The sequence below is a fragment of the Heptranchias perlo genome, chromosome 24 (assembly GCF_035084215.1).
Source record: "Heptranchias perlo isolate sHepPer1 chromosome 24, sHepPer1.hap1, whole genome shotgun sequence".
NCBI classification, from domain to species: Eukaryota; Metazoa; Chordata; class Chondrichthyes; order Hexanchiformes; family Hexanchidae; genus Heptranchias; species Heptranchias perlo.
Genome location: NC_090348.1, coordinates 47,761,352 through 47,784,279, shown reverse-complemented (window position 1 = coordinate 47,784,279; position 22,928 = coordinate 47,761,352). Strand labels below are relative to the sequence as shown.

The 22,928-nt window shown below is 49.3% G+C and overlaps 1 protein-coding gene across 6 annotated transcripts in view; it reads left to right on the top strand.

Annotated features, from left to right (window-relative positions):
• The first annotated feature begins 219 nt into the window (after positions 1–219).
• Positions 220–22,928, top strand: part of shank3a (SH3 and multiple ankyrin repeat domains 3a) — a 777,353-nt gene continuing 754,644 nt past the window's right edge. For 4 of the 6 annotated variants that reach the window (XR_010967116.1, XM_068005249.1, XM_068005248.1 and 1 more), the window contains exon 1: positions 220–606. The gene's annotated coding sequence lies outside the window, so the exon portion shown is untranslated. The remainder of the gene's footprint in view (positions 607–22,928) is intronic. The other 2 variants (XM_068005245.1, XM_068005243.1) reach the window with 2 other exon arrangements.

Here is a 22,928-nt window from a genome sequence, read left to right as displayed (position 1 = left end):
TGGTTTCTTTCTATCCGAAGCACTGGGCTGATGTTACCCGTGGATTGTGAAGTCCGTGTAACCAGTAAACAATGTATTGTTATCTCGGAGCGTGCAGCTGCCAGGTATTCTACTCTGGGCCCACGCCGGCTTCCTGTGTCTTCACATGTCTCCATCCTGTGTTCCAGAGATTGGGAATCAGTGCATGCCTTAGCAAGGTGTTTCCTCCCTCACTGATTGATGTCACATCCTGACTTTTCTTTCCCTGCTGCGTTGGGCGATTTTACAGGGGAATAGTCGAGACAGTCAACGATCAGGCATCGAGAGAGTCTGTGTTGGAAGTCTATCTCTCTCTCGTTGTGACAGAGTTGCAGCTGGCAGGGTAGCACCAAACGGAGTACATGGACATTCTGAATAGAGAGGAGTGCGGACATCCTGTTGATTTGGAGTGAGTTCGGTCTCGCTGCCGCTGGAGTTGATTTTCACAAGGTGGGCTGCGTACTTGCGCAGAGTGAATTGCTGTCAGCCTGCCCCGTGAGCTTGGGGACCCTGTCGACAGTAAACGGAAACTATTGGTGCTTGGCAATCTCCAGCTCAGAGAACTTCCTCTGTGGCCGAGAGCCTAAGGTAAGCAAGAACTCCGGGACAGCTATCCTCTCGTACAAGATTGGCCATTTGATAAGGTTTCCGCAAGGAAGGCTGAAGCCCACCTGCAATGCCTGACTCACTCATTACTCTTGTCTTATGTGTTGGTCATGAATCTTTAGAGATCTATGCACTAGAATGTCCAGATCTCTTTCTTTCACCACTGGCTGTAGTTCTTGTCCCTGATGGGTGTACGTATGTTCAGCATTCACCCTGCCCACACGCAGAACACTGCATCTTTTTAAGTGAAACATCATTTGCCATTCAAGGGCCCAATCCTCCAGTGCATCAAAATCTGCCTGTAGTAGTCGAGCATCCTCTACGGTCCTCACTCTCGCACATATCTTGGTATCGTCCGCAAACTCGTAGATCAGCTGACCGTCTAACCAGCCTGAGAGTGGATGTAAAACTCCAACCTCTTCATCCTGCATCAAGGGGCAGGTTTCAGCATTTTGTGGCATGGTGGACTGGCTTATTGCCCCATAGAGAGGTATTCAGCCAAACTGAGTACCTATCTCCACTGGTGGGTGCCTGAGTAAGACATAGCAGCATCAGACAAATGGGCATCAGGATGCCAGTGCGGCCAATCTGTCCTTCAGATGAGACACTAAAGTCTTGGACTGTTTCAGTGGTTTGGGTGGATGTTAAAGATGTCATGTCATTACTTATAAAAGGGCAGGGAGTTCTCCTGGTATCCTGGCCAACATTCTACCTTCAACCAACATCAGCAAAAACAGATTACCCGGTCATTTTGCTGTTTGTAGGATCTAGCTGTGCGTAAAATGGCTGTTGAGTTTCCCTACATAACATCAGTCATCACACGTCAAAGTAATATCTTTATATCTCAAGTGCGTTGAGGTGTTTGTGAGAGAGACTCGATCAGGGCAAATGCTTAATGGGTCTTCACAGTGCCTTGAGGATCACAGTGAGGTGTAGAGCGGATTGGGGGGGAGGGAGAAAGAATCAGAACAGTTCCACACTAGGGTGTTCCCCCGGTAGTGAAGGAGTAGCCATCTTTCCACACTGCTGGAAAACCATGGGTACAAAGGGGAAATGAATCATTTCCTCTCCAGCGACAGCACAGAGCTCCAGATAGTCGAGCGTAAGAGGAGCAGAGGAGGGACTGGGTGGTGCAGGGTCAAACATTGTCCCTAACCTCTGGGACCTGAGATCATATACAGCACAGGCAGAGGCAATGAACAAATCCTCTCTCCCCTGACTGAGTGTCATCAAATCATCTGGTGGGGTGGGCTCTAAGCCAAAATACGCATAATTTATTGACAATTACAATTGGATAGGCTTCAGGATAGCTGGGATCGGATGTAGAATATTGTCACACTGATACAGAAGAGGTTGCTCCTCTCAGATTGAATTTGATGCTTATCGAGCTTCACTCTGTACCTGCCTTGGGAGTGTTTGATGGGATAGTGTAGAGGGAGCTTTACTCTGTATCTAACCCTGTACCTGCCCTGGGAGTGTTTGATGGGACAGTTTAGAGGGAGCTTTACTCTGTATCTAACCCGTGCTGTACCTGCCCTGGGTGTGTTTGGTGCTGACACTGGTGGCCTAGGCATCTCTCTTTGATGAGTACAAAATTCTCTGACTGATTTCTTCGTGTGGGATGTGGAGTGTCCTGTGGAGCCAGTACAATGAGGGAAATGACTTCCAAGATCTGAAGATTGTTTAAAGGATATTTTCAGTTCTTCAAATATCCTTGGATTTCTGTATTTTTGCCTGGCATATCTTCTGTCTCCGAGACTCCGAATACTGAGGTTAAGTGCTTCCCTTTGTGTTAGAGGAGTAGGAGATTATCACTTTCTGGAGAGAAAGAGATCAAACTGTCTAAACTGAATATGCACTGGACACTGACCTTTCACCTCCAGTATGGGTTCAAATCTAGCCCAGGCTGATAGGCAGGAGTCAGTTGTCTCACCTGTCCGTAAGAAAGAGTTTGCGACAGTCTGTATCCAGGTCCGGTCAACATAGACTCAAGTCGAGAAACTGCCCCAAATTCAGCACAAATCGGCACTAATGGTGTCAGTTTGACTTAAATTGGTTGCAGAAGCTCATGGGCTCAATCCCTCCATCCCAGGAATTGGCACTTAATCTAAGCTAACACTGCAGTGCAGTCTTGCAGGAGCAGTGCATTGTTGGATGTGACATTAAACCAAGACCGCATCTGCCTGTTCAGATGAAGAAGAGCAAGGGAGTTCGCCAGTCCAAAACCCCTCAGATTAACTCTTTGTAGGATCTGGCTGTGTTAAAATAGCTGCCACATTTGCCGACATAACAGCCGTCACTGCACTTCAAAGTAATTCAATGCAATTTGAAAAGAAAATGTTCTAAATGCTGTCAAAGATGCTTTTCTGGGACTGGGGCTCAGGCAAGTTGTGAGGGCAGAATAGAGAGAGCGTTCCGTGTTTCCAAGGTAGCGCCATGGAAACAGGGAAAAAAAGGTAGAAGCACGACACCCAGATCTCTCATTGCCGTAACTCTGACTGGTATTCAGCATAACTCCTTAACATTTCCATGGTAACTATGCAATGATTGCTAACAGCACACATTCCGAAGACGTTTGATGGTGCTAGTGGTATCAGTCTCTGACACCCCCTCCCCTCCCCCCCCCCCCCCCCCCCCACTGCCCCCCACAGTGCCAACGAGTCTCAGAGCCTGCGGTCTGAAGCAGGTAAGGAAGGAGTTAATATCAGAGGGAGAGAGTTCAACTCGTTCCCGATCATTGTCTGATTAAGGTGGGTGAGGATGAGCTTGCTGCTTCTGTAACGTAGCCCAGGGGCGAACAAGACAGCCTCCACACTACACCTAGAGTCCCTCCGCGATATCGGGACAGTACAATGACAACCTGAGGGGTCAGTATGGGTCAGTTATCGACAGAAAGGGTCAATGTGGGGCAGTGAGACGTCTGTACGTGGCCCTCGGAGGGTCTGTACGCGGCCCTCGGAGGGTCTGTACGCAGCACACAAAGGGTCTGTACGCAGCACTCGAAGGGTGTACACTGATCTCACTGGATCGTGATGGGAGCAGGGACCCTGGATGATCTTTTCTTCCCCCAGGTCAGGGGGCTGAGTCCGGTTGTTGCAGCCCAGATCTGGTTCTGGCTGAGATCTGATAACTGGCCTCAGATCGGGACGACCTGGAGAACGCTGGTGTTGGTTCAGTATCCCACTGGGAGATGGCTTCACCTACTGAACCTTTGGGGTGTCAGAGGCCTGTCTTTCTTAGTGCCTGAATGTGCCAGGACAGGAGAGTCCACATAAAGAAAAATATATCTATCTGTTTAATTCATCAATGTTAAACCATACCTATTCAGATAGAGACTGCAGTTGGACACATCTGCAGCACAAGGCTCAGGTCCATTAATGTCCTAAAGACCCGACCAGGATTGTCAAAACAGGAAGAGGAAACATTCTGATGTTAGAGGACTGGGAGTTCACTCAATGGGAATTGGCGCTGACTATTTCAGACTGGAAGCTCCTGTCACTGAACAAACTGAAGGGACTGGGAGCTGTTCTGTGTTGCACCTAGGACGATTCATGGCTTCTGTACACATGGGTCCTCTCTCTCTCTATTGGTGGTCTTTCTATACCAGGGTTCTCTCCTCACAGAGGGTCATTCTATACCACGGAGGACTCGATACAGGGGCTCCCTCTACGCAGTGGGCTCCCTCTACACAGTGGGCTCCCTCTACACAGTGTGTGCTTCCATGCAGACAGTTTCTCCATGTGTGGGCACTTTGTATAGGGGTCTCTATGCAGAGTCTCTCTATATAAGGGGGGAGGTCTGTCTGTACCGGGGGTCTCTCCAAAGAATATCTTGCTGTCCAGGGGGCAAGTCTACAGGGGGGGGGAATCTTTCTTTCTATACAGAGAGGGGGCTCTCCATACAGGGTGTTTCTCTATGTGGGTGTCACTGTGGGCAGTCTCTGTCTCTTTACAGGAGATCTCTCTATATGGGGGCATCTTTACACTGGGCTCTACACTGGGGTCCTTCTATACAGGGTATCTATACAAGTGGGGGGGGTGGAAAGAGTCTCTCAATAAGAGGGTCTCTCTATAAAATATATATACCTACCCCTCCTCCAGCTAGCAACCTGCATATTTTCCCAACCAGATTTCCTCCTCACACCGAAGACGCTAATTCTCCCTGGGGACGGGTTACACCGGCATAACTCTGTCTGGGTCACAGGTTCTTTCTGTGCTGACTCTCTGGGTCACGGGTTCTATGTGTGCTGACTCTCTCTGGGTCACGGGTTCTTTGTGAGCTGACTCTCTCTGAGTCATGGGTTCTGTGTGTGCTGACTCTCTCTCGGTCACGGGTTCTATGTGTGCTGACTCTCTCTGAGTCACGGGTTCTATGTGTGCTGACTCTCTCTGGGTCACGGGTTCTTTGTGTGCTGACTCTCTCTGGGTCACGGGTTCTATGTGTGCTGACTCTCTCTGGGTCACGGGTTCTATGTGTGCTGACTCTCTCTGAGTCACAGGTTCTATGTGTGCTGACTCTCTCTGAGTCACGGGTTCTATGTGTGCTGACTCTCTCTGGGTCACGGGTTCTTTGTGTGCTGACTCTCTCTGAGTCACGGGTTCTATGTGTGCTGACTCTCTCTGAGTCACGGGTTCTATGTGTGCTGACTCTCTCTGAGTCACGGGTTCTATGTGTGCTGACTCTCTCTGGGTCACGGGTTCTATGTGTGCTGACTCTCTCTGGGTCACGGGTTCTATGTGTGCTGACTCACTGGATCACAGATTCCACGTAAGAACATAAGAAATAGGAGCAGGAGTAGGCCATACAGCCCCTCGAGCCTGCTACGCCATTCAATAAGATCATGGCTGATCTTCGACCTCAACTCCACTTTCCCCCCCGATCCCCATATCCCTTGATTCCCTTAGACTCCAAAAATCTATCGATCTCAGCCTTGAATATAGTCAATGACTCAGCATCCACATCTGGGGTAGAGAATTCCAAAGATTCACAACCCTCTGAGTGAAGAAATTCCTCCTCATCTCAGTCTTAAATGGCCGACCCCTTATCCTGAGACTATGCCCCCTAGTTCTAGACTCTCTGGTCAGGGGAAACAGCCTCTCAGCATCTACCCTGTCAAGCCCCCTCAGAATCTTATATATTTCAATTAAATCACCTCTCATTCTTCTAAACTTCAGAGAGTATAGGCCCATTCTACTCAATCTCTCCTTATAGGATAACCCTCTCATCCCAGGAATCAATCTAGTGAACCTTTGTTGCACCTTCTCTAAGGTAAGTATATCCTTCCTTAGATAAGGAGACCAAAATTGTACGCAGTAGTCCAGGTGAGGTCTCACCAAAGCCCTGTACAATTGTAGCAAGACTTCCTTATTCTTGTACTCCAACCCTCTTGCAATAAAGGCCAACGTGCCATTTGCGGGTTCTATGTGTGCCGACTCTCTCTGAGTCACTGGTTCTGTGTGTGCCGACTCTCTGAGTCACGGGTTCTGTGTGTGCCGACTCTCTCTGGGTCACGGGTTCTATGTGTGCTGACTCTCTCTGGGTCACGGGTTCTATGTATGCTGACGCTCTCTGAATCACGGGTTCTGTGGGCGCTGACAGGGAACAATCCCTGCTCCCGAACCGATTGGCCTGAGGCCTGATCAATATCATTTTAACAAATCTGGCGAGCTGCTGCTATCTACAGTGATGCTGGCAGGGTCCTTCAGATAGGTCCTGTGGGGTGGGGGTAGGGCTGGGAAAGAGAGGAGGCGATCGGGATCTGGGGTGGGAGGGGGTTGGGGGGGAGGGATTGACAGAGGGCTGTGGAACCAGGAGGAGTGCTCCTGCTTACCCTCGTCTTTGGTGATTTCAAGCTCTCCCTTTTAGGACCGTTAGATTGGCCACGGTACAACTGGAAAAACTAGTTGGAGCTTGCGTGGGTGATCTCCGTCTAGTTCTTGTCCAATTTTGGAAAGTGGTCCAATTTCTAGCCCTGGGGGTAGAGTGTGAGTGTGCACATTGCACTCACCAGGCATTGGGACAGTGATTACACATTCTGTGTATGGAGAGTACATTTAACTCCCCCTCCCTTGCACTCACTGAGCTCAGGAAATTCTCCAAACCGCCTTCCCCCAATGATGTCATCAGCACTTAAAAGAAAAATATTCAAAATAACAAAGCCAGAAACAGACATGGGAATGAACAAATAACTGTAAGGATGATTTTCTTTGATATTTGGGAGGCGATAGGGTTGAGGTGAGCTCAGGCCTGGGTAGGGGATATTGTTCTCATTGTGCCCTGTGAGTTTATTTTAATCACAGCTCTTGTGAGTCAGGGAGAATCAGTTGTTAGTCATCCATTACTGTCGTATCCTGTTGAGTGGGGTTTGATGTACATACAGACAGCCTGTTCAGACTGCACACAAATCATTTGTGAGGAGATAGAGAGAGAAAGACAGAGGAGTCCAACCAGCTACCATGGGTCTCAGACCATGGCCAGCACTACCCAAACCCTCGTTGCACCTTCCCTGAATATTTACAGCTCTACAGGTATTCCATTCCATGGTTCATGTGTATTTATGTGTCTTTGCATTGTGGCTCTAAAGGTATTGGTAGACTGTGAGTCTGTACAGATGTTTGTGCGAGTGTGATAGTGCGTGTGTGTGAGAGTGTGCAAGTGAGTGAGTGTGTGTGTGCATTCCTGCTCTCAATTTCCTCCCCTCCTCTCCTGAATGTGCTGACAGACTTTGGGGTACAGGTCCCCTCCTCTCCTGAAAGTGCTGACTCACGTTGGGGTACGGGTTTTATAGATGCTGGCCGAACTCTGGTACTTCACACAGTGCCTGATCTTCATTGCAAGTCTTGCCTAACAATAATCGATCAATCTCAGTTTTGAAATTTTCAAACTGATCCCCAGCAACCACTGCTTTTTGGGGAGAAAGTTCTAGATTTCCATTACACTTTGTGTGAAAAAGTGCTGTTGATGTGAACACTTAAGGTGTTCCTATCAAATTAAAACTGAGGGAGGTGATCGATAGGTCCTTGCTGTTATATTGTAATGTAATACTGGGGAGGTGATCGATAGGTCCTTGCTGTTATATTGTAATGTAACACTGTAATACTGGGGAGGTGATCGATAGGTCCTGACTGTTGTATTGTAATGTAACACTGTAATACTGAGGGAGGTGATCGATAGGTCCTTGCTGTTATATTGTAATGTAATACTGGGGAGGTGATCGATAGGTCCTTGCTGTTATATTGTAATGTAATACTGGGGAGGTGATCGATAGGTCCTTGCTGTTATATTGTAATGTAATACTGGGGAGGTGATCGATAGGTCCTTGCTGTTATATTGTAATGTAATACTGTAATACCGGGGAGGTGATCGATAGGTCCTGACTGTTGTATTGTAATGTAACACTGTAATACTGTGGGAGGTGATCGATAGGTCCTTTCTGTTATATTGTAATGTAACACTGTAATACTGGGGAGGTGATCGATAGGTCCTTGCTGTTATATTGTAATGTAATACTGTAATACCGAGGAGGTGATCGATAGGTCCTGACTGTTGTATTGTAATGTAACACTGTAATACTGAGGGAGGTGATCGATAGGTCCTTGCTGTTATATTGTAATGTAATACTGAGGAGGTGATCGATAGGTCCTGACTGTTATATTGTAATGTAACACAGTAATACTGGGGAGGTGATCGACAGGTCCTAACTGTTATATTGTAATGTAACACCGTAATACTGAGGGAGATGATCGATAGGTCCTGAATGAGTGGGTTTTACACTGTAATATTAAAGGGGATTGACTGCCTGGTCCTCATTGCTTTATTATTAACATCACAGCCTCTTTACCAGTTATTTTGAGAAGAATTCCGTAACAGGTGGGTCCTGAAAGATCCTCACCATCAGAGGCTCGGGTTAGAGGCAGCCTCGTATAAGGTTCTTATCTGAACTAGTTTTCAGCTTTCACCCAAGATTGAATGAGTTTATTGAGGGGTAATTTGACGTCAATGGAAAGTAAATCGGGCGGCCGATCTGATTGTGTCAGTTTCCCACGGGGTGAGTGAGGTTAAAATTAACCCCAACTCTGTATACACTGAGCAGAAATGACCAGCGACTGCCACTAACAGTGCCATAGTCAAGTCCCTTCAAGCGAGGCCTCGTGGAATGCTGCCTTACTTTCACTATAGAAGGTGCACAGGGTGAGAGTATAGTTGAAGTGGCTCAAGTATTCCTTACAGTCCAGCCCTACGCCCCAGTGCCAGGAGAAATCCCCAAATATGCAGACTTCCGCTGGTGACCCTTGGCCTCAATGGATGGTACAATTAAGACAAGGAAGTGGACAGTGTGCAGCAACTAAAGGAAATCCCTCCATTCAGAGTTGAATGGCAAGACAGCAGATCGGGGAGGTGGCTTGATGGAACACCATGATGTCACCGGAGCAGAATGCGGTGATGTCACCAGAGGACCATGATGTCACTGGAAAAGAGCACTGTGATGTCACTGAAACACCATGATGTCACTGGAGCACCGTGATGTCACTGGAGCAGAACATCGTGATTACAAGGAGACAAAATGGATGTTCTTAGAAATGACAGATAGAGGCAGCCTAACAAGCACAGACGATCTGTCCCAACTAATATCCTTGAATAGATGAACAGTAATCTAAATGAAGGTGGGAGAAATCACTTCAATCCTGCCCTGTGCCCAAGGATGGTGGATTGCTTCCTGCGAACTAGTGAAGCTTGCGCCCCAGGAATCCCCAGCTGCTCACAAAAGCTCAAAAGGCAGCCAAAAAAAAGCACTAGAAACGGGGGTAACTGAGAGACCCCAACACAGCGGCTCTCTATCATTTAGAATTCTGGGGCAATTCAGAACATTCGTCCCCTTTAATTGATGATAATCTTCCATTCACTTTGACGTTCTATGGTTGCTGACTCTGTATCGAAGCTGGAAAAACAACCGAGCTTTAGGAGAAGGAGCTGGCTGGGGTTTGGGATTGAAACCACGAAGGAGGAGGAGGAGTCTGTGCACAGACCAAACTGGCAGTCACCACAATAACTGTGGTGAGGAGTCAGAACACTGCAGCAAGAGTACAGTGTGTATAGTACAGCGTGAGATGCACTCCTACAGGGCTTATGAATCATTCAACTCCTAGGCTCATTGTTGCTGCTGTCACAGGAAGCCCTGCTGCATTTAGATGGTTCCAAGAATCTTCTGGGGGTTAGACAGGGATCAAAGGCATTAGGGTGGAATATTTTAGAAACATAGTGAGATGGTAAAGGGTGGGCAGCAGAACTAAGTGTCTCATAGAGAGGGTAAAGCTCCCTCTACACTGTCCCATCAAACACTCCCAGGGCAGGTACAGCACGGGTTAGACACAGAGTAAAGTTCCCTCTACACTGTCCCATCAAACACTCCCAGGGCAGGTACAGCACGGATTAGATACAGAGTAAAGCTCCCTCTACACTGTCCCATCAAACACTCCAAGGGCAGGTACAGCACGGATTAGATACAGAGTAAAGCTCCCTCTACACTGTCCCATCAAACACTCCCAGGGCAGGTACAACACGGGTTAGATACAGAGTAAAGCTCCCTCTACACTAATGGGAAGCTAGATGAGAGAGTACATGAGAGAGAGAGAAAGGAATAGAAGGATATGCTGATAGGGTTAGATGAAGTAATCACCGGCATAGACCAGTTGGGCCGAATGGAAAATTAATTCAAGATATACCCAGATGTGTGGGGCTTTTTTGTTCAATTATTTCTCTACTCTCCTCAAGGCATTGACTTTCATTGGGGTGCAGTTCTGCACACTAGAATGGTACCTGGAATAAGGGACTTCAGTTATGTGGATAGACTGGAGAAGCTGGGGTTGTTCTCCTTAGAGCAAAGAAGGTTAAGGGAAGATTTGATAGAGGTGTTCAAAATCATGAAAGGTTTTGATAGAGTAGATAGAGAGAACCTTTCCACTGGCAGGAGGGCACAGATTTAAGATAATTGGCAAAAGAATCAGGGGGAGATGAAGAGAATTTTTTTTTACTCAGCAAGTTGTTATAATCTGGAATTCACTGCCTGAAAGGGTGGAGGATGCAGATTCAATAGTAACTTTCAAAAGGGAATTAGATATTTACTTGAAAAGGAAAAATTTGCAGGGCTATGGGGAAAGAGTAGGGGAATGGGACTAATTGGAAAGCTCTTTCAAAGATCCGGCACAGACACGATTACTGAATGGCCTCATTCTATGAAAATGTCCATTATTCATGTGTGAGCCCAAAAAAGTGAAGCTAGCTATTTGACCACGGGGGGCATCAGAGCTAAGCCCAATCACCGGTACCGTAAAATGAGGGTGCCTGGATAGTGATCTGGAGCATGAACCCGGAGCATTTTTTTCCCTCTCTCGAGCCCAGGGCTGAGATTATCATTTATTCCATCCGTCTGGCTTCGATCAACATGGCCCAGGGGTTGAAGCTGGGAGTTCGCTCCTCTGCATGGTGCAGGTTCCACGGCAGACACTGCCTCCAGGGACAGAGTCACTACAGGAAACAACAGCTAATTTGTTCTTTTTCAATATTCCCTCCTCGAAAAACCAGACTTACATTATATAAAAAACGAAAGAAATGGAACAGTATTGAGAAGGAAGTGAAGTTGGCTTTATTGCATTCCCTGATCACCTATGGTCCCCTGCTGTGATAAACTGTTTAAAACATCGATTGGTTTCCTATGTAAATTGGTGATTATGCACTGTGCAAAATTGCTGTAAAATATGGGCATGATTTAAAGATTTGGAATTAGTGAGTTGTATGATGGGATTGCTGTTAGAAAGCTCAGCTTTTACTGCACTTTTGGGAAACACAGTAGCAAATATCATGTCAGTGTGAGTCAACTGCAATATTAGCACAGGGCTGAAAAACTGGGAAATGAAACATTCAACTACACCTACAGTGTGTTGGGGAAATGGTCCCAAACTCATGTACTACAGAGTCAGCCCCCGATTGTAACTCGGACCGGGGATCGGGAGGCCCCAGGAGTTAAAATCAATATGTCCTGACGCTGACTCCCGCGGGAATGATGTCCGGCCAAGGCCCGTGCCTGAAACAGGTGTTAGCTCCTGTGCATATCCAAATAATGCCTGTTAGAGGTCCCCATTGCAAAATTGGATTACATTTGACTACGGTTGCTCCCCCGGCAACGCGAGCTGCCTCTCGGGCCGTGACCGGCTCCTGCGGCTCGCCGGCAATAAGTAAATCAGGCTGATGGACCAATTTCCCGTGGTCCTGCTGCCGGCCTCATTAGGTGCGTGTGTGCGTGCGCTGCACCGGGATTCGGGCATGATGCAAATTCTAGGCCACTGAGTTTAAAGTAATTAATTGTAATGCGACACGTACCTGTCTCTATAAGCAAAAAAAAAGGTTATATTTTAACACAGAACAGATGGAATAATTTGGGAAGTCTGTAACTCACTTGGTCAAGCAGCTCAGCCCTGCTTTGGGGCTGCTGTACTTGTGTGGTATTGCATTCACCCATCACCCCTGTGCTCACTAACCTACATTGGCTCCCCACTTCACCAATGCCTCGATTTTAAAATTCTCATCCTCATGTTGAAACCCCTCCATGGCCTCGCCCCTCCCTATCTCTGTAACCTCCCCCAGCCCTACAACCCTCCGGGATCTCTGCGCTCCTCCAATTCTTGCCTCCTGTGCACCCCCAATTTTAGCAGCCGTGCCTTCAGCTGCCTGGGCCCTGAGCTCTGGAATTCCCTCCCTAAACCTCTCCGCCTCTCTACCTCTCCCTCCTCCGTTAAGATGCTCCTTAAAACCTACTTCTTTGACCAAGCTTTTTGTCACCTGTCCTAATGTCTCCTTCTTTGGCTTGGTGTCATACTTTTGTCTGATAACGCTCCTGTGAAGTGCCTTGGGAGGTTTTACGATGTTAAAGGCGCTATATAAATGCAAATTGTTGTTGTTGAAGCTTGGCTCAGATGTACAGCATTTGTGGCACGTTCCTGCCTTGCTGAGATCTGAAGCTCTTCTTGGGCCTCATTCTTGGCAGTATATGTGAGTGGTTGAAGCCTGATGTAGGCCGGAGCTGCTTGTGAGCTCCAGGACCTCCAGACTGTAGGAGGAAGAAGTTTGAAGGATACGGTATGAGACGGAGCCAATAGATTTCATTTATTATCCTACTGGAGCAGTTAGTGTTATGTTGACTTCCCGCAGGAACAATCTTTCAAATGATGAAAAATAGAAACAATAAGTTTACACTCAGCTGAATTATAACTTATTGGCTGCCCTTACATCTCCTCCCAGGCAGGTTCAAAGAAGTCTGATTTTATAAGTCTATTAAACCTGAGGCTGTGCAGTTTTAGATGGGAGAAGCAGAATGTGAGAGATATAAATGGAGAATACTTTCCATCTGTAGTATGTTATCTATAGTATATTATTGTATATTATCTATGGTGTATTATCTGCAGTATATTATCTGTAGTTCTATGTACATTATCTGTAGTATATTATCTGTATAAAAGCCTGTACAGATGTCACATTTTGTTACCAATCCAAAGCATTTTTAAAATGAGTAATTCTCAAGTTGACAAACAGATTCCAATTTTCAACCAAACAACAATTAACCTCTAATTGACCTGAAGCTCTAATTACTTAACCATGGTTAATCTTTATGGCCTTAAAGGGACACAGCCCAAGTTAGCAGCAGAACAATACATGGTGCATCGCACGATTTAACACTCCAGTCCTGATAGAATATTCAACTTAAAATTAGCAATGCCACAGGAGATCAATATTACTGGTTGCTGTTTCTGCCGCATTACCAGGGTAAATGTCCCCTTGTTGAGTGCGCTATAATTTTCCCAGTTCAAAATCCGATGGGAAGGAGCATTTTCTTTTAAAGGTTGTGCAGAATGAATACGCGTACAAAAGCAAGAGGAGTATGCACATGGCTCATTTTCTTTCTCAAAATCTCCCTGGGAAACAGCCCTCCCCCCAAACCATCTGGTTCAAAATCAGATCTTTCCTCATTCTTCTCTTGGTTAATCTGTGGTGCACCTCTATCAACTGAAAAGGAAGTTACCATACAGGAAAATGGGGGAGAGGCAGAAAGAGAGAGAGACATAGTGACACAGTGAGAGCGAGAGAGATGGAGAGAGAGACACACAGTGAGAAAGAGACAATGAGAAAGAGAGACAGACATATAGTGAAAGAAAGATAGAGAGAGAGATACACAGGGAGAGACAGAGAGGAACACAGTGAGAAAGAGAAACATAGAGAGAGAAAAATGGAGAGAGACACAGTGAGAGAGAGATGGAGATGGAGAGAGAGAGAGAGAGAGAAAGAAAGCGATAAACAGAGATACACAAAGAAACAGAGCAAGCTAGACAGATGACGAGAGAGAGAATCATAGAATCTTACAGCACAGAAGAGAGGTGGTTTTAACATTGAACAATGGTATAAAATGGGTGATATCGAATTAACCACCCTGTCCGATTTTGCCATTCATTGACTTAAGGAAAATCGGGAGGGTGCAGAACGGGTGGGGTGCAGAACGGGTGGGGTGTAGAACGGGTGGGGTGTAGAACGGGTGGGGTGTAGAACGGGTGGGGTGTAGAACGGGTGGGGTGTAGAACGGGAGAGAGAAGAACGGGAGAGAGTAGAATGGGCGGGGTGAATAACGGGAGTGTTTATAATGGGTGGGGTGTGCAACGGGCGAGTGTACAACGGGCGAGTGTACAATGGTGGGGTGTATAACGGGAGAGCGTATAACGGGAGAGCGTATAACGGGAGAGCGTATAACGGGAGGGGTGCATAACGGGAGGGGTGTATAACGGCAGGGAGTATAACGGGAGGGAGTATAACGGGAGGGAGTATAACGGGAGAGGTGTATAACGGGAGGGGTGTATAACGGGAGGGGTGTATAACGGGAGAGAGTATAATGGGAGGGGTGTATAACGGGAGGGGTGTATAACAGGAGGGGTGTATAACGGGAGGGGTGTATAACGGGAGGGGTGTATAACGGGAGGGGTGTATAACGGGAGAGAGCATAACGGGAGAGAGCATAACGGGAGAGAGCATAACGGGAGAGAGCATAACGGGAGAGAGCATAACGGGAGAGAGCATAACGGGAGAGAGCATAACGGGAGAGAGCATAACGGGAGAGAGCATAACGGGAGAGAGCATAACGGGAGAGAGCATAACGGGAGAGAGCATAACGAGAGGGGTGTATAACGGGAGGGGTGTATAACGGGAGGGGTGTATAACGGGAGAGAGCATAACGGGAGAGAGCATAACGGGAGAGGTGCATAACGGGAGGGGTGTACAACGGGAGGGGTGTACAACGGGAGGGGTGTATAACGGGAGGGGTGCATAACGGGAGAGAGTATAACGGGAGAGTGTATAACGGGAGAGTGTATAACGGGAAAGAGCATAACGGGAGAGAGCATAACGGGAGAGAGCATAACGGGAGAGAGCATAACGGGAGAGAGCATAACGGGAGGGGTGTATAACGGGAGGGGTGTATAACGGGAGGGGTGTATAACGGGAGAGAGTATAACGGGAGAGAGTATAACGGGAGAGAGTATAACGGGAGGGGTGTAAAACGGAGGGGTGTATAACGGGAGAGTGTATAACGGGAGAGAGCATAACGGGAGAGAGCATAACGGGAGGGGTGCATAACGGGAGGGGTGTACAACAGGAGAGAGTATAACGGGAGGGGTGTACAACGGGAGGGGTGTATAACGGGAGGGGTGCATAACGGGAGAGAGAATAACGGGAGAGTGTATAACGGGAGAGTGTATAACGGGAAAGAGCATAACGGGAAAGAGCATAACGGGAGAGAGCATAACGGGAGAGAGCATAACGGGAGAGTGTATAACGGGAGGGGTGTATAACGGGAGGGGTGTATAACGGGAGGGGTGTATAACGGGAGAGAGTATAACGGGAGGGGTGTAAAACGGAGGGGTGTATAACGGGAGGGTGTATAACGGGAGAGGTGTATAACGGGAGAGAGCATAACGGGAGAGAGCATAACGGGAGAGAGCATAACGGGAGAGAGCATAACGGGAGAGAGCATAACGGGAGAGAGCATAACGGGAGAGTGTATAACGGGAGAGTGTATAACGGGAGGGGTGTATAACGGGAGGGGTGTATAACGGGAGAGAGCATAACGGGAGAGTGTATAACGGGAGAGTGCATAACGGGAGGGGTGTATAACGGGAGGGGTGTATAACGGGAGGGGTGTATAACGGGAGGGGTGTATAACGGGAGAGAGTATAACGGGAGAGAGTATAACGGGAGAGAGTATAACGGGAGAGAGTATAACGGGAGAGTGTATAACGGGAGGGGTGTATAACGGGAGGGGTGTATAACGGGAGAGAGCATAACGGGAGAGAGCATAACGGGAGAGAGCATAACGGGAGAGAGCATAACGGGAGAGAGCATAACGGGAGAGTGTATAACGGGAGAGTGTATAACGGGAGGGGTGTATAACGGGAGAGAGCATAACGGGAGGGGTGTATAACGGGAGGGGTGTATAACGGGAGGGGTGTATAACGGGAGAGAGTATAACGGGAGAGAGTATAACGGGAGAGAGTATAACGGGAGGGGTGTAAAACGGAGGGGTGTATAACGGGAGAGTGTATAACGGGAGAGAGCATAACGGGAGAGAGCATAACGGGAGGGGTGCATAACGGGAGGGGTGTACAACAGGAGAGAGTATAACGGGAGGGGTGTACAACGGGAGGGGTGTATAACGGGAGGGGTGCATAACGGGAGAGAGAATAACGGGAGAGTGTATAACGGGAGAGTGTATAACGGGAAAGAGCATAACGGGAAAGAGCATAACGGGAGAGAGCATAACGGGAGAGAGCATAACGGGAGAGTGTATAACGGGAGGGGTGTATAACGGGAGGGGTGTATAACGGGAGGGGTGTATAACGGGAGAGAGTATAACGGGAGGGGTGTAAAACGGAGGGGTGTATAACGGGAGGGTGTATAACGGGAGAGGTGTATAACGGGAGAGAGCATAACGGGAGAGAGCATAACGGGAGAGAGCATAACGGGAGAGAGCATAACGGGAGAGAGCATAACGGGAGAGAGCATAACGGGAGAGTGTATAACGGGAGAGTGTATAACGGGAGGGGTGTATAACGGGAGGGGTGTATAACGGGAGAGAGCATAACGGGAGAGTGTATAACGGGAGGGGTGTATAACGGGAGGGGTGTATAACGGGAGGGGTGTATAACGGGAGGGGTGTATAACGGGAGGGGTGTATAACGGGAGAGAGTATAACGGGAGAGAGTATAACGGGAGAGAGTATAACGGGAGAGAGTATAACGGGAGAGTGTATAACGGGAGGGGTGTATAACGGGAGGGGTGTATAACGGGAGAGAGCATAACGGGAGAGAGCATAACGGGAGAGAGCATAACGGGAGAGAGCATAACGGGAGAGAGCATAACGGGAGAGTGTATAACGGGAGAGTGTATAACGGGAGGGGTGTATAACGGGAGAGAGCATAACGGGAGAGAGCATAACGGGAGGGGTGTATAACGGGAGAGTGTATAACGGGAGAGTGTATAACGGGAGAGTGTATAACGGGAGAGAGTATAACGGGAGGGGTGTAAAACGGGAGGGGTGTAAAACGGGAGGGGTGTAAAACGGGAGGGGTGTATAACGGGAGAGAGTATAACGGGAGAGAGTATAACGGGAGAGAGTATAACGGGAGGGGTGTAAAACGGAGGGGTGCAAAACGGGAGAGAGTATAACGAGAGGGAAGTATAACGGGAGAGTGTATAACGGGAGGGGTGTAAAACGGGAGAGAGTATAACGGGAGGGGTGTATAACGGGAGAGAGTATAACGGGAGGGGTGTATAACGGGCGGGGTGTAAAACGGGAGAGAGTATAACGGGCGGGGTGTAAAACGGGAGAGAGTATAACGGGAGGGGTGTATAACGGGAGAGAGTATAACGGGAGAGAGTATAACGGGAGAGTGTATAACGGGAGAGTGTATAACGGGAGAGTGTATAACGGGAGAGAGTATAACGGGAGGGGAGTATAACGGGAGGGGAGTATAACGGGAGAGCGTATAACGGGAGAGGAGTATAACGGGAGGGGTGTATAACGGGAGAGGAGTATAACGGGAGGGGAGTATAACGGGAGGGGAGTATAACGGGAGGGGAGTATAACGGGAGGGGAGTATAACGGGAGAGAGTATAACGGGAGAGAGTATAACGGGAGGGGTGTAAAACGGAGGGGTGCAAAACGGGAGAGAGTATAACGAGAGGGAAGTATAACGGGAGAGTGTATAACGGGAGGGGTGTAAAACGGGAGAGAGTATAACGGGAGGGGTGTATAACGGGAGAGAGTATAACGGGAGAGAGTATAACGGGAGAGTGTATAACGGGAGAGTGTATAACGGGAGAGTGTATAACGGGAGAGAGTATAACGGGAGGGGAGTATAACGGGAGGGGAGTATAACGGGAGAGCGTATAACGGGAGAGGAGTATAACGGGAGGGGTGTATAACGGGAGAGGAGTATAACGGGAGGGGAGTATAACGGGAGGGGAGTATAACGGGAGGGGAGTATAACGGGAGGGGAGTATAACGGGAGAGAGTATAAGGGGAGAGAGTATAACGGGAGAGAGTATAAAACGGGAGAGAGTGTAACGGGAGAGAGTGTAACGGGAGGGAGTATAACGGGAGGGGTGTAAAACGGGACAGAGTATAACGGGAGGAGTGTAAAACGGGAGGGGTGTGTAACGGGAGGGGTGTATAACGGGAGGGGAGTATAACGGGAGGGGAGTATAACGGGAGAGAGTATAACGGGAGAGAGTATAACGGGAGGGGAGTATAACGGGAGGGGAGTATAACGGGAGGGGAGTATAATGGGAGGGGAGTATAACGGGAGAGTGTATAACGGGAGGGGAGTATAACGGGAGGGGAGTATAACGGGAGGGGAGTATAACGGGAGAGTGTATAACGGGAGGGAGTATAACGGGAGGGAGTATAACGGGAGAGTGTATAACGGGAGGGGAGTATAACGGGAGGGGAGTATAACGGGAGGGGAGTATAACGGGAGGGGAGTATAACGGGAGGGGAGTATAACGGGAGGAGAGTATAACGGGAGGGGAGTATAACGGGAGGGGAGTATAACGGGAGGGGAGTATAACGGGAGGGGAGTATGACGGGAGACTGTATAACGGGAGGGGAGTATAACGGGAGGGGAGTATAAAACGGGAGGGGAGTATAAAACGGGAGGGGAGTATAAAACGGGAGGGGAGTATAACGGGAGGGGAGTATAACGGGAGACTGTATAATGGGAGGGGAGTATGACGGGAGGGGAGTATGACGGGAGGGGAGTATGACGGGAGGGGAGTATGACGGGAGGGGAGTATGACGGGAGGGGAGTATGACGGGAGGGGAGTATGACGGGAGGGGAGTATGACGGGAGGGGAGTATGACGGGAGGGGAGTATGACGGGAGGGGAGTATAATGGGAGGGGAGTATAACGGGAGAGTGTATAACGGGAGAGTGTATAACGGGAGGGGAGTATAACGGGAGGGGAGTATAACGGGAGGGGAGTATAACGGGAGAGTGTATAACGGGAGGGAGTATAACGGGAGGGAGTATAACGGGAGAGTGTATAACGGGAGGGGAGTATAACGGGAGGGGAGTATAACGGGAGGGGAGTATAACGGGAGGGGAGTATAACGGGAGGGGAGTATAACGGGAGGGGAGTATAACGGGAGGGGAGTATGACGGGAGACTGTATAACGGGAGGGGAGTATAACGGGAGGGGAGTATAAAACGGGAGGGGAGTATAAAACGGGAGGGGAGTATAAAACGGGAGGGGAGTATAACGGGAGGGGAGTATAACGGGAGACTGTATAATGGGAGGGGAGTATGACGGGAGGGGAGTATGACGGGAGGGGAGTATGACGGGAGGGGAGTATGACGGGAGGGGAGTATGACGGGAGGGGAGTATGACGGGAGGGGAGTATGACGGGAGGGGAGTATGACGGGAGGGGAGTATAACGGGAGGGGAGTATGACGGGAGACTGTATAACGGGAGGGGAGTATAACGGGAGGGGAGTATAAAACGGGAGGGGAGTATAAAACGGGAGGGGACTATAACGGGAGGGGACTATAACGGGAGGGGTGTATAACGGCAGGGGTGTATAACGGCAGGGGTGTATAACGGGAGGGGAGTATAACGGGAGACTGTATAACGGGAGACTGTATAACGGGAGGGGAGTATAACGGGAGGGGAGTATAACGGGAGAGCGTATAACGGGAGACTGTATAACGGGAGGGGAGTATAACGGGAGGGGAGTATAACGGGAGAGCGTATAACGGGAGACTGTATAACGGGAGGGAGTATAACGGGAGAGCGTATAACGGGAGACTGTATAACGGGAGGGAGTATAACGGGAGAGCGTATAACGGGAGGGGAGTATAACGGGAGAGCGTATAACGGGAGAGCGTATAACGGGAGGGGAGTATAACGGGAGGGGAGTATAACGGGAGGGGAGTATGACGGGAGGGGTGTATGACGGGAGGGGTGTATGACGGGAGGGAGTATAACGGGAGGGGAGTATAACGGGAGAGCGTATAACGGGAGGGGAGTATAACGGGAGGGGAGTATAACGGGAGGGGAGTATAACGGGAGGGGAGTATAACGGGAGGGGTGTATAACGGGAGGGGTGTATGACGGGAGGGGTGTATGACGGGAGGGAGTATAACGGGAGGGGAGTATAACGGGAGGGGAGTATAACGGGAGGGGAGTATATAACGGGAGGGGAGTATAACGGGAGGGGTGTATAACGGGAGGGGTGCATAACGGGAGGGGAGTATAACGGGAGGGGCGTATAACGGGAGGGGCGTATAACGGGAGGGAGTATAACGGGAGGGGAGTATAACGGGAGACTGTTTAACGGGAGGGGAGTATAACGGGAGAGTGTATAACGGGAGGGGTGTGTAGTATAACGGGAGGGAGTATAACGGGAGGGGAGTATAACGGGAGGGGAGTATAACGGGAGAGCGTATAACGGGAGAGCGTATAACGGGAGACTGTATAACAGGAGGGAGTATAACGGGAGAGCGTATAACGGGAGGGGAGTATAACGGGAGGGGAGTATAACGGGAGACTGTATAACGGGAGGGAGTATAACGGGAGAGTGTATAACGGGAGGGGAGTATAACGGGAGGGGAGTATAACGGGAGGGGAGTATAACGGGAGAGCGTATAACGGGAGAGCGTATAACGGGAGGGAGTATAACGGGAGACTGTATAACGGGAGGGGAGTATAACAGGAGGGAGTATAACGGGAGAGCGTATAACGGGAGACTGTATAACGGGAGGGGAGTATAACGGGAGGGGAGTATAACGGGAGACTGTATAACGGGAGGGAGTATAACGGGAGAGTGTATAACGGGAGGGGTCTATAACGGGAGGGGTCTATAACGGGAGGGGAGTATAACGGGAGAGTGTATAACGGGAGGGGAGTATAACGGGAGGGGAGTATAACGGGAGGGGAGTATAACGGGAGAGCGTATAACGGGAGGGGTGTATAACGGGAGAGCGTATAACGGGAGAGCGTATAACGGGAGAGCGTATAACGGGAGACTGAAAACGGGAGGGAGTATAATGGGAGACTGTATAACGGGAGGGGAGTATAACGGGAGGGGAGTATAACGGGAGGGGAGTATAACGGGAGAGTGTATAACGGGAGGGGAGTATAACGGGAGGGGAGTATAACGGGAGGGGAGTATAACGGGAGGGGAGTATAACGGGAGAGTGTATAACGGGAGGGAGTATAACGGGAGGGAAGTATAACGGGAGGGGAGTATAACGGGAGGGGAGTATAACGGGAGGGGAGTATAACGGGAGAGCGTATAACGGGAGAGCGTATAACGGGAGGGAGTATAACGGGAGGGGAGTATAACGGGAGGGGAGTATAACGGGAGGGCGTATAACGGGAGGGGTGTTTCACGGGAGGGGTGTTTCACGGGAGACTGTTTAACGGGAGGGGAGTATAACGGGAGAGTGTATAACGGGAGACTGTATAACGGGAGGGAGTATAACGGGAGGGGTGTATAATGGGAGGGGTGTATAACGGGAGGGGTGTATAACGGGAGGGGTGTATAACGGGAGGGGTGTATAACGGGAGGGGTGTATGACGGGAGGGAGTATAACGGGAGACTGTATAACGGGAGGGAGTATAACGGGCGGGGTGTAAAACGGGAGAGAGTATAACGGGAGGGGTGTATAACAGGAGAGTGTATAACGGGAGAGAGTATAACGGGAGAGAGTATAACGGGAGAGTGTATAACGGGAGAGAGTATAACGGGAGAGTGTATAACGGGAGAGGAGTATAACGGGAGAGTGGATAACGGGAGGGGAGTATAACGGGAGGGGAGTATAACGGGAGAGAGTATAACGGGAGAGAGTAAAACGGGAGGGGAGTATAACGGGAGGGGAGGATAACGGGAGGGGAGTGTAACGGGAGGGGAGTGTAACGGGAGAGAGTATAACGGGAGGGGAGTATAACGGGAGAGAGTATAACGGGAGGGGAGTATAACGGGAGGGGAGTATAACGGGAGGGGAGTATAACGGGAGAGAGTATAACGGGAGGGGAGTATAACGGGAGGGGAGTATAACGGGAGGGGAGTATAACGGGAGAGAGTGTAACGGGAGGGAGTATAACGGGAGGGAGTATAACGGGAGAGTGTATAACGGGAGAGTGTATAACGGGAGAGCGTATAACGGGAGAGAGTATAACGGGAGGGGAGTATAACGGGAGGGGAGTATAACGGGAGGGGTGTATAACGGGAGGGGTGTATAACGGGAGGGGTGTATAACGGGAGAGAGTATAACGGGAGAGAGTATAACGGGAGAGAGTATAACGGGAGGGGAGTATAACGGGAGAGAGTATAACGGGAGGGGTGTATAACGGGAGAGAGTATAACGGGAGAGAGTATAACGGGAGAGAGTATAACGGGAGAGTGTATAACGGGAGGGGAGTATAACGGGAGGGGAGTATAACGGGAGGGGAGTATAACGGGAGGGGAGTATAACGGGAGGGTAGTATAACGGGAGAGAGTGTAACGGGAGGGAGTATAACGGGAGAGTGTATAACGGGAGGGGAGTATAACGGGAGGGGAGTATAACGGGAGGGGAGTATAACGGGAGGGGAGTATAACGGGAGAGTGTATGACGGGAGGGGAGTATAACGGGAGGGGAGTATAACGGGAGAGTGTATAACGGGAGAGTGTATAACGGGAGGGAGTATAACGGGAGAGTGTATAACGGG